Source organism: Canis lupus, chromosome 25 (assembly GCF_048164855.1).
Source record: "Canis lupus baileyi chromosome 25, mCanLup2.hap1, whole genome shotgun sequence".
Taxonomy (NCBI): domain Eukaryota; kingdom Metazoa; phylum Chordata; class Mammalia; order Carnivora; family Canidae; genus Canis; species Canis lupus.
Genome location: NC_132862.1, coordinates 33,784,289 through 33,795,587, shown reverse-complemented (window position 1 = coordinate 33,795,587; position 11,299 = coordinate 33,784,289). Strand labels below are relative to the sequence as shown.

General features: G+C 43.2%; 1 pseudogene; it reads left to right on the top strand.

The window, feature by feature from the left end:
* Positions 1–4,768: 4,768 nt before the first annotated feature.
* On the top strand, positions 4,769–7,866 carry LOC140616876 (U6 snRNA-associated Sm-like protein LSm5 pseudogene; annotated as a pseudogene).
* Positions 7,867–11,299: the final 3,433 nt, after the last annotated feature.

The window sequence follows — 11,299 nt, the reverse complement described above, 5'->3', positions numbered from 1 at the left end:
GAGTGGGTTGCTGTGCCTGCTTTCAGAGTAGGATCTCATAGGATTCTTTACTCCCCTCAGGGTGATAGCAGAAACACTGTGTGGAGAAATGTGACTTCCTGGTTTCCTTTGGAAGCCCTGTGGGAGGAGGTTGGTGCTATGGTGGAAAAACAGCTCCAATGGGGAGTGCAAGCAGGCTTTGACCTGCTGCGCTGGGCCTCCCTTCTGGTGCAGAGATCTACTTTTAATCCATAGAAGCCCTTGGAGAAGGTGATATTTTGTAAAAAGAAAGAACGCAAAAACAGAACGAATATAGAAACATATGCTTAAATGAAGCCCCCTCTCTCAGCCTCAACGGTATGGTGATGAAAAGTTCAGTCCCTGGCCAGAGAGACTTAGGGCTGGTCCTGGCTTTCTCCCTGGCCAGGTTTGTGGCCTATGGTCCAGTTGGTCACCTAATTAAGCTTCAGTTTACTCCCTGTAAAGTAGAACACAAGTAATGCCCACCTCACAGTGTTGTTGTGAGGATTAAATAAGAAAACATGTGTGTGGCCCTCATCAAAGGGCACAGTGGATGGCAGCCATGGTTGTTGGCCAGTTACAGGTCTGGGTAGGAATGTAGAAGAGTAGCAGTACTAGCAATACTGACACTGGTGAAAACTCTCAAAGGGTTTTCCCAAGGCAACACTATCAAGCACTGGGAATTTATTTTCCAGGCCTTTCCATTTTCCTTCTGTGGCTCCCTGGTGCAGCACCTCCTCTGTTCGTGCCTGTAGGTCAGGCTCCCTGAGGAAGTGCTCCCCAGGGGAGATCAGTGGGACCCCTGGACAGGGCAGAGGAAGAAGCCAAGTAAGGTGAAGCCCTGCAGAGGGCAGTCTCCCCCACTCCTGGCCTGCTTGAAGGTGGGAGGTGGGCTAAGGAGACTTGACCCAGCTGGAGCCAAGGGAATTGGAGCTTTCACACTCTGCTCCCACCCCTGCACCCATCAGTGGTCGGCCAGACTTTGGTTCAGCGCCACGGACAGGCATCAATTCCTGGGTACTGCTGGCTTTTCACAAGTGCAGGCAAAGTGGGTTCCAAAGCAGGGAGAGTCTAGCAACTGTTCAGAGAGGAGAATTAGAAAACACACAAGTTATGAGCAGTAATAGCCAGATTCATATACTGGCATTTCATGGCATATGAACATGAACGTTTCAAGATAAGACTCTTATTAATCCTCATGGCCCACCTTTGAGTGGATGACAGAGTTCTAGCAAGAGATTTGGGGGTTAGATGGGCCTTCCTGACAGCTCATATCAAAGGCTGGCTTTCACTTAGCCAGACATGGGAGTAGACTTTAACTTGTCTTATAAAGTCATAAGCTCACAAACCCCTGCTCGTAAAGTGCCCTCCACCCCAACCAAGATGTTTGCAATGTAAATTATCTTTTTCAGTCTGGAGAAGGGGGCAGCACCCCATGGGTGCTTTGACTAGGCATTATTACCATCACAGAGTTGAAGGTCAGGAAGTCAGTGCATAGCTAGGTGCTGGATAATATTTGTTGAGTGAATGCTTTCAGGAATGAAAAGCAACCCTGTAGAGAGTCCCATGTTTTAAGTGTCATTGCTCATCTGTCGTGTCTCAACTTATTCTTTAGTTCATTTCTACATGAACTCTTTCCTGCCTTTTTTTTTTAAACTCCAGGAGAAATTGCTCTTAAATTCTTAACTTATTTACTTCTTTGTGTTTAACTTGCTGTATTGCGATCCTGTGCTTCTATGTCTTTTTCTTCTGTTAGATTATGAGGGCCTCAAAGACAGGATTTTTAAAAAAATTTTTATTTATTTATGATAGTCACAGAGAGAGAAAGAGAGAGGCAGAGACACAGGCAGAGGGAGAAGCAGGCTCCATGCACCGGGAGCCCGATGTGGGATTCGATCCCGGGCCTCCAGGATCGCGCCCTGGGCCAAAGGCAGGCGCCAAACCGCTGCGCCACCCAGGGATCCCCAAAGACAGGATTTACTTTACTTATGTCCTTAATTCCAGAGCCTGGTACCAGGTAAGACAGTAAATACTGATTGAATGCATGCATGAATGAACAAATGGCTAAGCCAGTTGTATGTTGTCTTAAATTACAATATGGATGTGTGTGTGTGTGTGTGTGTGTGTGTGTACTTAAAATTGTTTCTCTTGATGATTCCCTTAATTCAAGGCAAATCTAGCCAAGGAAATGAAATAGTTGATTTATAAGCAGTAATAGTAAATGAACACCAAGTGGACAGGGCTAAAAGAGATGGGTCCAGTCCCTGAGCCTTCCAATTCAGCCAAGTGCCTAAGGTAGACTAACTTAGCCAATCCTTTTGTTTGAGTCCAGATTGATGTTGCATGACCAGAGAAGGGAGTAAAGGTGGGTCCAGAACCCTTCTGTTCCACACAGCCATGGCACGCCTCCACGACAGATGGTAACAGAGAGAGGGGGCTTCATTTGGGTATGTGTTTCTATATTACTTCTATTTTTATGTTCTTACTTTTAACAAAATATCTTAACTTCTGGGGGCTTATCTTTTAACTTGACTCTGTAAAGCAGTCATTCTTATCCTCTAAGGGGTTGAAAAATCGTGAAAACCTCAGAAAGATAGGAAAACTTCTCTCCTGAAAATTATAATGAGGGCAGCTCCAGTGGCTCAGCGGTTTAGTGCCGCCTTCAGTCCAGGGTGTGACCCTGGAGACCCAGGATCGAGTCCCATGTCAGGCTCCCTGTGTGGAGCCTGCTCCTCCCTCTGCCTGTGTCTCTGCCTCTCTCTCTCTCTCTCTCTCTGTGTGTGTGTCTCTCATGAATAAATAAATAAAATCTTTAAAAAAAATTATAAAGAGACATTCATGAACTTTCTGTAGTTTCCGGAGTCCTGGAGCCTCCTTTGCGTAGAGAACTTTGGTGTTGCAAGATAAATAAAATGGCCTCACACAGTAGGTACTTAATATGTATATTGTGTGGAATCAAACTGAGTTATGATATTTGCCAACAGTCTTGCAAAAGAGGAACAGGTGAATGAACCTTTCATAACGTGATTCAAGGTCTTATAAGAAAGCATCTCCAATCTACCAAAATAAACCAAACTGTGTATTTCATTCCTTACCTGGCTTACTAATACTTTCATATTTACCATGACAGCCTCATGGTTTGCTGTAGATCCAATTTCCACTAAAGTGCCCCAGGGGTAACTTATTAAACCATATCTGTTCTATATCGCTCTCCATTAATGTGTTTATCAGGTTCTTGGAGCGGAAAATGATTGTGATAATGGATATAAAGCAAGTAATGCAGTGCCTGGAATACAAAGGTGCTCAACAGATGTTAGCTTAAAACATAAAAAGACAAAAGAGCAGATTAGAAGTGGGGAGGTGTTCAGAAAACAGAGGAGATAGAGGGAAGGATATAGAATTACCAGGAGTGGGGTGGGGGTGGGGTGCAGGAGACCCAGGACTGAGAGGATGCCCTTCCCAGGCCGCTCTAGACTAGACTGACCTTGTCTGTCAGGAGCTCTTAACGTGACAGGTGATCTGGGACCCACAAAATGGGGTGAAGCTCCTCACTGATACTAAATAAAAGTATAGCCATTTGACAGATCTGTCCTGTATCTTAGAAGGCGTAGAAATATGATAATAGCACCAAATATGAATCATGGAAAACAGGCCATGAATGGAGACATTTGCTAAGAGATGCCAGCCTGGCCCCAATGAAGTCAATTTGTCAGCTATTTTCACTGGGGAAAGAGAAATTAAGGGAGGAGTTGCAGCCCCTGCCAAACCTAACTGTCTACATGTCTAAGAAGTGGAGTGTTTAAGGCTGCTGGGCAACATCAGCTGCAGATGAGCTCAGCAGGGTGAGGCTGGCAGGGAGGCCAGGGCAGAGCTCACTGGGGAACACAGGGCAGAGAGCACATGGCTTCAGGGTCCCTGCAGAGTCAGTCATGCACTGAGCCCAGGGGCCAAGGGCAGAGGGACGCAGAGTGAGGATGGCCTGCCTGTGGGTTTCGGGGCTGGGGTGTGTAGGTGTAGCAGTGCTGCATGTTCTCTGAAGGCTGACCCATGTCCGGGTGGCTTACCTCTTCCAGCCTCCGTTTTCTCATCTATAAAATGAAGAAAATAGCATCTGCTTTGAAGGGTTTCTGCAAAGGTTAAGCATAAACAAAGAAAGCACAAGTGTATAGAAACCGTGAAAACTCTGGATGCCAGTTGTCATTGTCATGAAAAAGAAACTGAACAGGTTGCACTGGTCAACTCAGGCTGCTATAACAAAATATTATCAACCGAAGGGAGGGGGACTGAGGCAACAGAGTTTATTTTCTCACGGATCCTGGGGCTGGAAATCTGAGATCAAGGGGCCAGCAGGGTAGTAGTTTCATCTGAGGCCTCTTCTTTTGGCTAGCAGGAGACTGCCATCTCACCGTGTGCTCATATGACCTTTGTTTTGTGCACACACACACACACACGCAGAACGAGCAAATTCTCCTGTGTCTCATCTTGTAAGAGCATTAATCCCATCAGGAGGGCCCCTGCTCTTATGACCTCATCTAATCCTAATTATTTTCCAAAGGCCTCATCTCCAAATATTATCACATGTAAGAATTAGGATTTCAACATATGAACTTTGTGATGGACACAAACATCCAACCCATACCAGTTAAAAAGAAACTATTCCTTCTTATAAATATTCCCTGATGTTTTTATTTTATTTTATATTTTATTTTATTTTATGTTTTTATTTTTTTAAGATTGTATTAATTTATTCCTTTGTTTGTTTATTTATTTAGAGAGCACATGCATGAGTGAGGAGTGGGGAAGGGGCAGAGGGAGAGGAGAGAGAATCTCCAGCAGACTCTGTGCTGAGCTCAGAGCCTGACATGGGGCTCAATCCCACAACCCTGAGATCACAATTTGAGCCAAAATTAAGAGTCAGACACTTAACTGGCTGAGCCCCCAGGTGCCCCTCCTTGACATAGTTGAGAGAGAGAGAGAGAGAAAAAATCCTTGGTTGTAAGAAAATGCATTTCCAATAAAATGCCAAAATAGGGAAACGTTAATCCCCTAGGCTGATCCTGGATTTTTTCAGCCAGACCTTTGTTGATATATCACTGTTGTACCCTTTATGTCATTTGTAAAGACATCCTTTTAAAACTAAAAGCCAGGGAAAACCTGATCTACAGTGGCAAGTACAGTGCCGGGGATATAGGTTAATAGTGGTTCTAACCTTTGATCCCTCCATGGATTCAAAGCTATGGACATTTTCTCAAGGAAAAAACACACACATTTCTGACAACAGAGAGAGGTTCTCAACTTGAAATCCATCTTTGGATCCCTGGTGTATGCGTGTGGTCCATGGACCTCAATTTATGAGCCCCCTGCACTACAGAAAGTAGGGAATGCTGGTGGTCATTGAGAATATCAAGGAAGTTTCTTCCATTCTTTTGTGGGTAGGAGTAACAATGCAGTTTTTAAAAATGCGGAATGTAAAAGAATTTTCTGTCTGAGTTGTTAACCTTAAATAAATCATGAAGTGGGAGTAGGGTGATAAACAGCTGGTTGCCTGGAACAGGAGTCTGGAGACTGGAGTTTTAGTCCTGACTCCCCAGGTAACTAGATTTGGGACTTAAGCTATGTTGTCTCTCTGAAGTTTATCATTGGTCAAGCTTATTCCCACCCATAGCTTCTTTTTCTAATGTCCATCATGGAACAGACACACATGCCAAGTGCTATCCATACCCCCACATAGTATTAAGTAATAAGTCAACATTGCAAAGCATGGATGTATCTCTCTCTCTCTCTCTCTCTCTCTCTCTCTCACACACACACACACACACGCACACTGCTGTTTTGTGGGAAGAGAGCCATATTTCTTTACAATGGGAAAATAAACTTTCCCTCGGCCTCACCTCAGAAGTTCTTTCTCAGAGGATCCAGTCTTGCTTTGGGGAAACTGAGAAGGCTTACCCAGAAATAGCTAGAGCCTTCATCTTGAGCCAGATGAAAGTGGCTAAATCTTTTCCCGCTTTCCCTTAAAATCATCTTCTTTTCTCAATACTTGCCATTGTCATGTGCCTGTTTACACTGTTCCTTCCCAAGGTCACACCCATCAGTTTCTTGAAAAGGTGTTTCAAGCAGTTGTGGTTTGGGGTAGTACAAGAGAAATAAGGAAATGGCTGGCAGGCAAGCGGCAAGCCCAATGGTACCCTTGTTCTGGCTCTCCACCTGCCACAGCCGAGGTGGTTTGGGAGCTGCTGTGGCAGTCTGTCCCTGCTGGTGGGCCCCAGGGTGTTCCCTGAGTGCTACCCCATAATCTTTCTACAAGAGTCTCGCTTTGGTTTGGGTCTGTGTTGTCCTTGGAATTAGTCGGTTAAGTAGTCTTCTGTGTCCACTGGAACCATTGGCCCATCTCTGGGATAAGACCAGAATCAGATCAAGATGGTCTGGGGTTGGAAAGCAGCCTGGGGATGCCTCTCATGCCACCCCCAGGAGACACTAGCCCTTTTGGCCATGTTCCTTGGGCCCCCCCCCCGCGCCAAACAACTATTGAATGAACTTAGCAAAGAAAGAATAAGCAACACAAAGTAACGATCTTCCAACCCAAGAGGAGATACTAAGGACATTTTGATGCAAGGGTGGTTTACTGATTTGGAGAAAGCCCTTTTGATTCAGTTTCAGTTCAGTTGATTGATTGATTCATTGATTCAGTTTCATCTGAAACACTATACACACCTGACACAGAATAGGTGTCTTGTACAAGTTTATTGAGAGAATGCATGGATGGTTTTCCTTAGTGCTTTTGTGCTAAAAAGGGAGCTGATGCAAAGTAGGTCTTCCATCAGTATGTGGTTCTTACCTGTTTCTTCCCTCAGGTGTTTCATTCTTACTTCCGATTCTCAGGAAATCATGATTGGGGCTGTATTAAGGAATATATATATATATATTTCAAAACCTCAGACCAGTCTGTATTGGAAAGCCAAATAGTTCCCCTAAATTCAGAGGAGAATGGACTTTATTTACTGACCTTCTTATTTTGGTAGGGATATTTTTCTCGGTTCCATTGTCTCGTCAAATAAATTTCGAGCAAGTCCTTTTTCTTCTGTGGGTCTTAGCCAAGCCTACCAGATGAGGGACCTGGGGAGAAAGTTTGGTAGAAAACAGTTTTAGAAATAAAAGTCTTCTGTGTCTTCCGAAGTTGAAACTCTGGAGTACTCCAACCCAGGTGAGCAGAAATGTTTTCTTCCCTTTCATCTTATTTGCCAGGAGATTAATGTTGTGGATTGAAGGCAGAGGAAAGAATTTCTGGTTTTATGCTGGGACTCTAAATGAATCATTGCTGGCAAGCCCTTGTGAAGAAAATCCTATGACTTTAAACTCATGGAAGATGGCACCCGGGAATAAAAGCAATATAGAAAAAGTTACCATTCTTCCAGCGTAGCCATGGTGGCTAACGCTACCGCTAACTCATGGTAGCTACTGCCTCTAGAGCTTGTGGACAAATGTATAGGATCAAGAATTCACATTGTGTTGAAGAGTGATAAGGAAATTGTTGGCACACTTTTGCGATTTGATGACTTTGTCAACATGGTACTGGAGAATGTCACTGAGTTTGAAATCACACCAGAAGGAAGAAGGATCACTAAATTAGATCAAAATTTGCTAAATGGAAATAATATAACAATGCTGGTTCTTGGAGGAGAAGATCCTGAAGTATGAATGGATTAACTTACTCTCTTTTGTCCTATAATGACAACAAAAGTGATTTTTGTTACCCTTTTTATGTTTGGATTCTGTAAAGCTAAGTTTCCCATTAAAGGCAAATGTTTTGAAGATGCATTGTAAATGCCCAGTTTTGTAAGTTAATCATTATTATTTTGGAAAAAGAAGAACAGTTTGTCCTCTGAAGACTAAAATAAAAATGCTTTCGGTTAAAAAAAAAAGTGATCATTTATGCTCCTGTCATATTTCCCCCCTTTGGCTAAATGATGACTGACTTATTCTAATCTATTCCAAGACTGACAAATTTCATGTGAGTTTCTAAATCTTAATATCTGATTGTGTCACCAAACTCCTTCACTGAGAAGGTATTCCAATTCACCCAGCATGATGGTGCAAGTGGGTTGACCAAGAAATAATCTATGATTTCATGATTCTTTTGAGAATCCATGAAAAAATTAGTTCTATAATTCTGCTGGGAAAAGTTGGTGGTTATAACATTTTATGGGATCCTCCCAGTTTCAAATGTTCATCCCACAACTAGCCCCATAGCCTTTATTTATTTTTTTAATAAATTTATTTTTTTATTGGTGTTCAATTTACCAACATACAGAATAACACCCAGTGCTCATCCCGTCAAGTGCCCCCCTCAGTGCCCGTCACCCATTCACCCCCACCCCCTGCCCACCTCCCAATTCCACCACCCCTAGTTCGTTTCCCAGAGTTAGGAGTGTTTATGTTCTGTCTCCCTTTCTTTTTTTTTTTTTAATTTATTTTTTATTGGTGTTCAATTTACTAACATACAGAATAACACCCAGTGCCCGTCACCCATTCACTCCCACCCCCCGCCCTCCTCCCCTTCTACCACCCCTAGTTCGTTTCCCAGAGTTAGCAGTCTTTACGTTCTGTCTCCCTTTCTGATATTTCCCACACATTTCTTCTCCCTTGCCTTATATTCCCTTTCACTATTATTTATATTCCCCAAATGAATGAGAACATAAAATGTCTCAGAAGTTTCAATATTTGGGGATCCCTGGGTGGCAAGTGGTTTCGCGCCTGCCTTCAGCCCAGGGCATGGTCCTGGAGTCCTGAGATCAAATCTCACATCGGGCTCCCTGCATGGAGCCTGCTTTTCTCTCTCAGTCTCTCTCTCTCTCTCTCTCTCTCTCTCTCTCTGTCTCATGAATAAATAAACAAAATCTTTAAAAAAAATTAAGAAATTTCAACATTTAAATCTTTATATTTTTGAAACTGCCCCTTGTGCTTGTGTGTGGCACAAAGCTGTTTGGTAGTTCACATTGTTTCATTTTTTATTTTGAAAATACAGTCATTTAGTTTAGAGAATAAGGTAGTAATAAGGGCCCTTGTTGTTTCTTAATAACACAGATAACAAAAGGATTATCTTCTCAATTGAGGTTGACCCATGTACGACACTGGTTTAACTGTGCAATTCCACTTACACATGCAGCTTTTTCAATAACTCCAGTTCAGTACTGCAAATGGATTTTCTCTTCTTTTTGATGGTCTCAATAACACTTTTTTTCTCTAGTTTTATTATAATAATACAGTACATGATACACATAACGCACAAAATATGTGTTAATCAACTACTTATGTTATTAGTAAGGCTTCTGGTCAACAGGAGGCTATTAGCAGTTAAGTTTTGGAGGAGCCAAAAGTTATACTTGGGTTTTCGACTGTGCAGGGAGTAGGCGCCCCAACCCCTGCGTTGTTCAAGGGTCAACTGTATATCCAAAGCCTCAAACCTTAGAAACCTCCTTGACTTGTTTATTCCTTTTCTAGCCCACATTCAATTCATTAAGGCCTGTTGGCTTTATCATCAGAATGTATTAGAATCTGGTCACTTTTTACTGTCCCCACTGTTCCAGCTGTTCCAAGTGGACTTCTTCTCTAGCAATAGGCTCCTACTGGCATCCTGCTGCCAGGCTTCACCAGCCCTGTCCCTAGCACCCCCTACCGCCCCCCCACCCATGTGCACTCTCAACACAGGGAATGTGACCCTTGTAAATGTCACCCCTCGCCGCCAGGCTTCCTGTCTCAGTGAAAGCCAAAGAAGCCTTGAGGATTTACAAGGGCCTAGGTGATCTGCACCTTCTTCCCTCCCCTCCTCCTTTCTGACTTAAGTTCCTTCTCTCTGCTTTGCACCTTCCTCCCCGGTTCCTGGGGCTTCCTTGCTGTTCTGTGAAGGCACCCAGCTGAGGGTGTGCACTGCTCTTCCCTCTGCCAGGAATGCTTTCCGTAGATATCCACCAGGCACCTCCTCTTTCTGTGTTCATGTCTTTGCCCAAAGGCAGCCTCTCCTCCAGGGCTTCCCTGGACCCTAGAAAATGTAGCATCTGTTCCTCCAATCCTTCCTCCCCGCTCTGCTGAACATAATCTATTTATCTTGTTATTGTTTTCTTCCCTCCACAAAAAAGGAAGCTTCCATGAGGACAGATTTTGTCTGGTTCTCACCGTGGAATCCCTCCCTTCTGGAAGAGTGCTGGGCATGTAGAGATATTCAGTACATATTTCTTGCATGATGAAATATCCTCAGCTCAAATCCTTAAATCAGGGAGTGCGGAACAAATAGGTGGGAGTGTGGGTCACCACAGAGCCCTAAATGTTTAGGGGTCTGAGGCACACTTCCAAAATAGTTTCTTATGTCTGGAAAGATTTTTTGCCAGGCCAGGATGTTCTCCTGAAATGTCCTCTGTGGCCTGGCTCTGTTTAACTCAGTTTCCCTAGAATTCTACTCTCAGTGATGAATTTTTTAGTGTTAAGCATCACCCTATTTAATAGGCCTTTTTTTTTTAAATTTTCTCCTTATTCGCATGGATGGAGCATTTACATAAAATCAAATGCAACCATTTTTAAGGGCTCAGTTTTTTTTTGTTTCGATAAATGCATACAGCTCTGTAACCACTACCCCAATGAAGAAAATAGAACACATCCATTACCCCAAAAACATTCCCTTGTGTCCCTTGGCAGGAAATCCTCAGCCCCCACCTTCAATCCTGAACAAGCACCTATCTGTTTTCTGACATCATAGATAAATTCTGCTTGTTGTAGAATTTTATAGAACTGGAAGTGTACAGTAGGCACTCTTCATTCTCTTGCTCAATATAATGTTTTTGAGATTCATCCATGGTGGTGTGTGTATCAGTGGTTCATTCCTTTTTACTGCTGAGTGAAATCAGTAGGCCATTCTATTAAATAGAAAATACTCCGAAGATGGGCAATTGGCAATCTTGGCAGTTCTTTAACACTTAAGTCTAAATGAAATTTTTTTTGGTTGAGCAACATATGGAAAGTATAAGAACATTTGGGTAACTGGAAATGAGGGGGAGGCCTGACAAAGACAATGCTGAAAGGCGATTTTGCCAGCATCACCATTTTGCTTGTCTTTCACATACAGACTCAAGAAGTTGCCTCACTGCCTTCAGTGCCCGAAATCCAAGAGTGAGTAAATGAGTATTACTGAATACCTGCTAGGAGCTGGATGTAGTTCTATTTGATGTGCATGGCAGTCCTGTGAATTAAATGTTACGGGCTCCCTTCTTTCAGATGAGGAAACAGACCAGGAGCTGTTAATGGGATT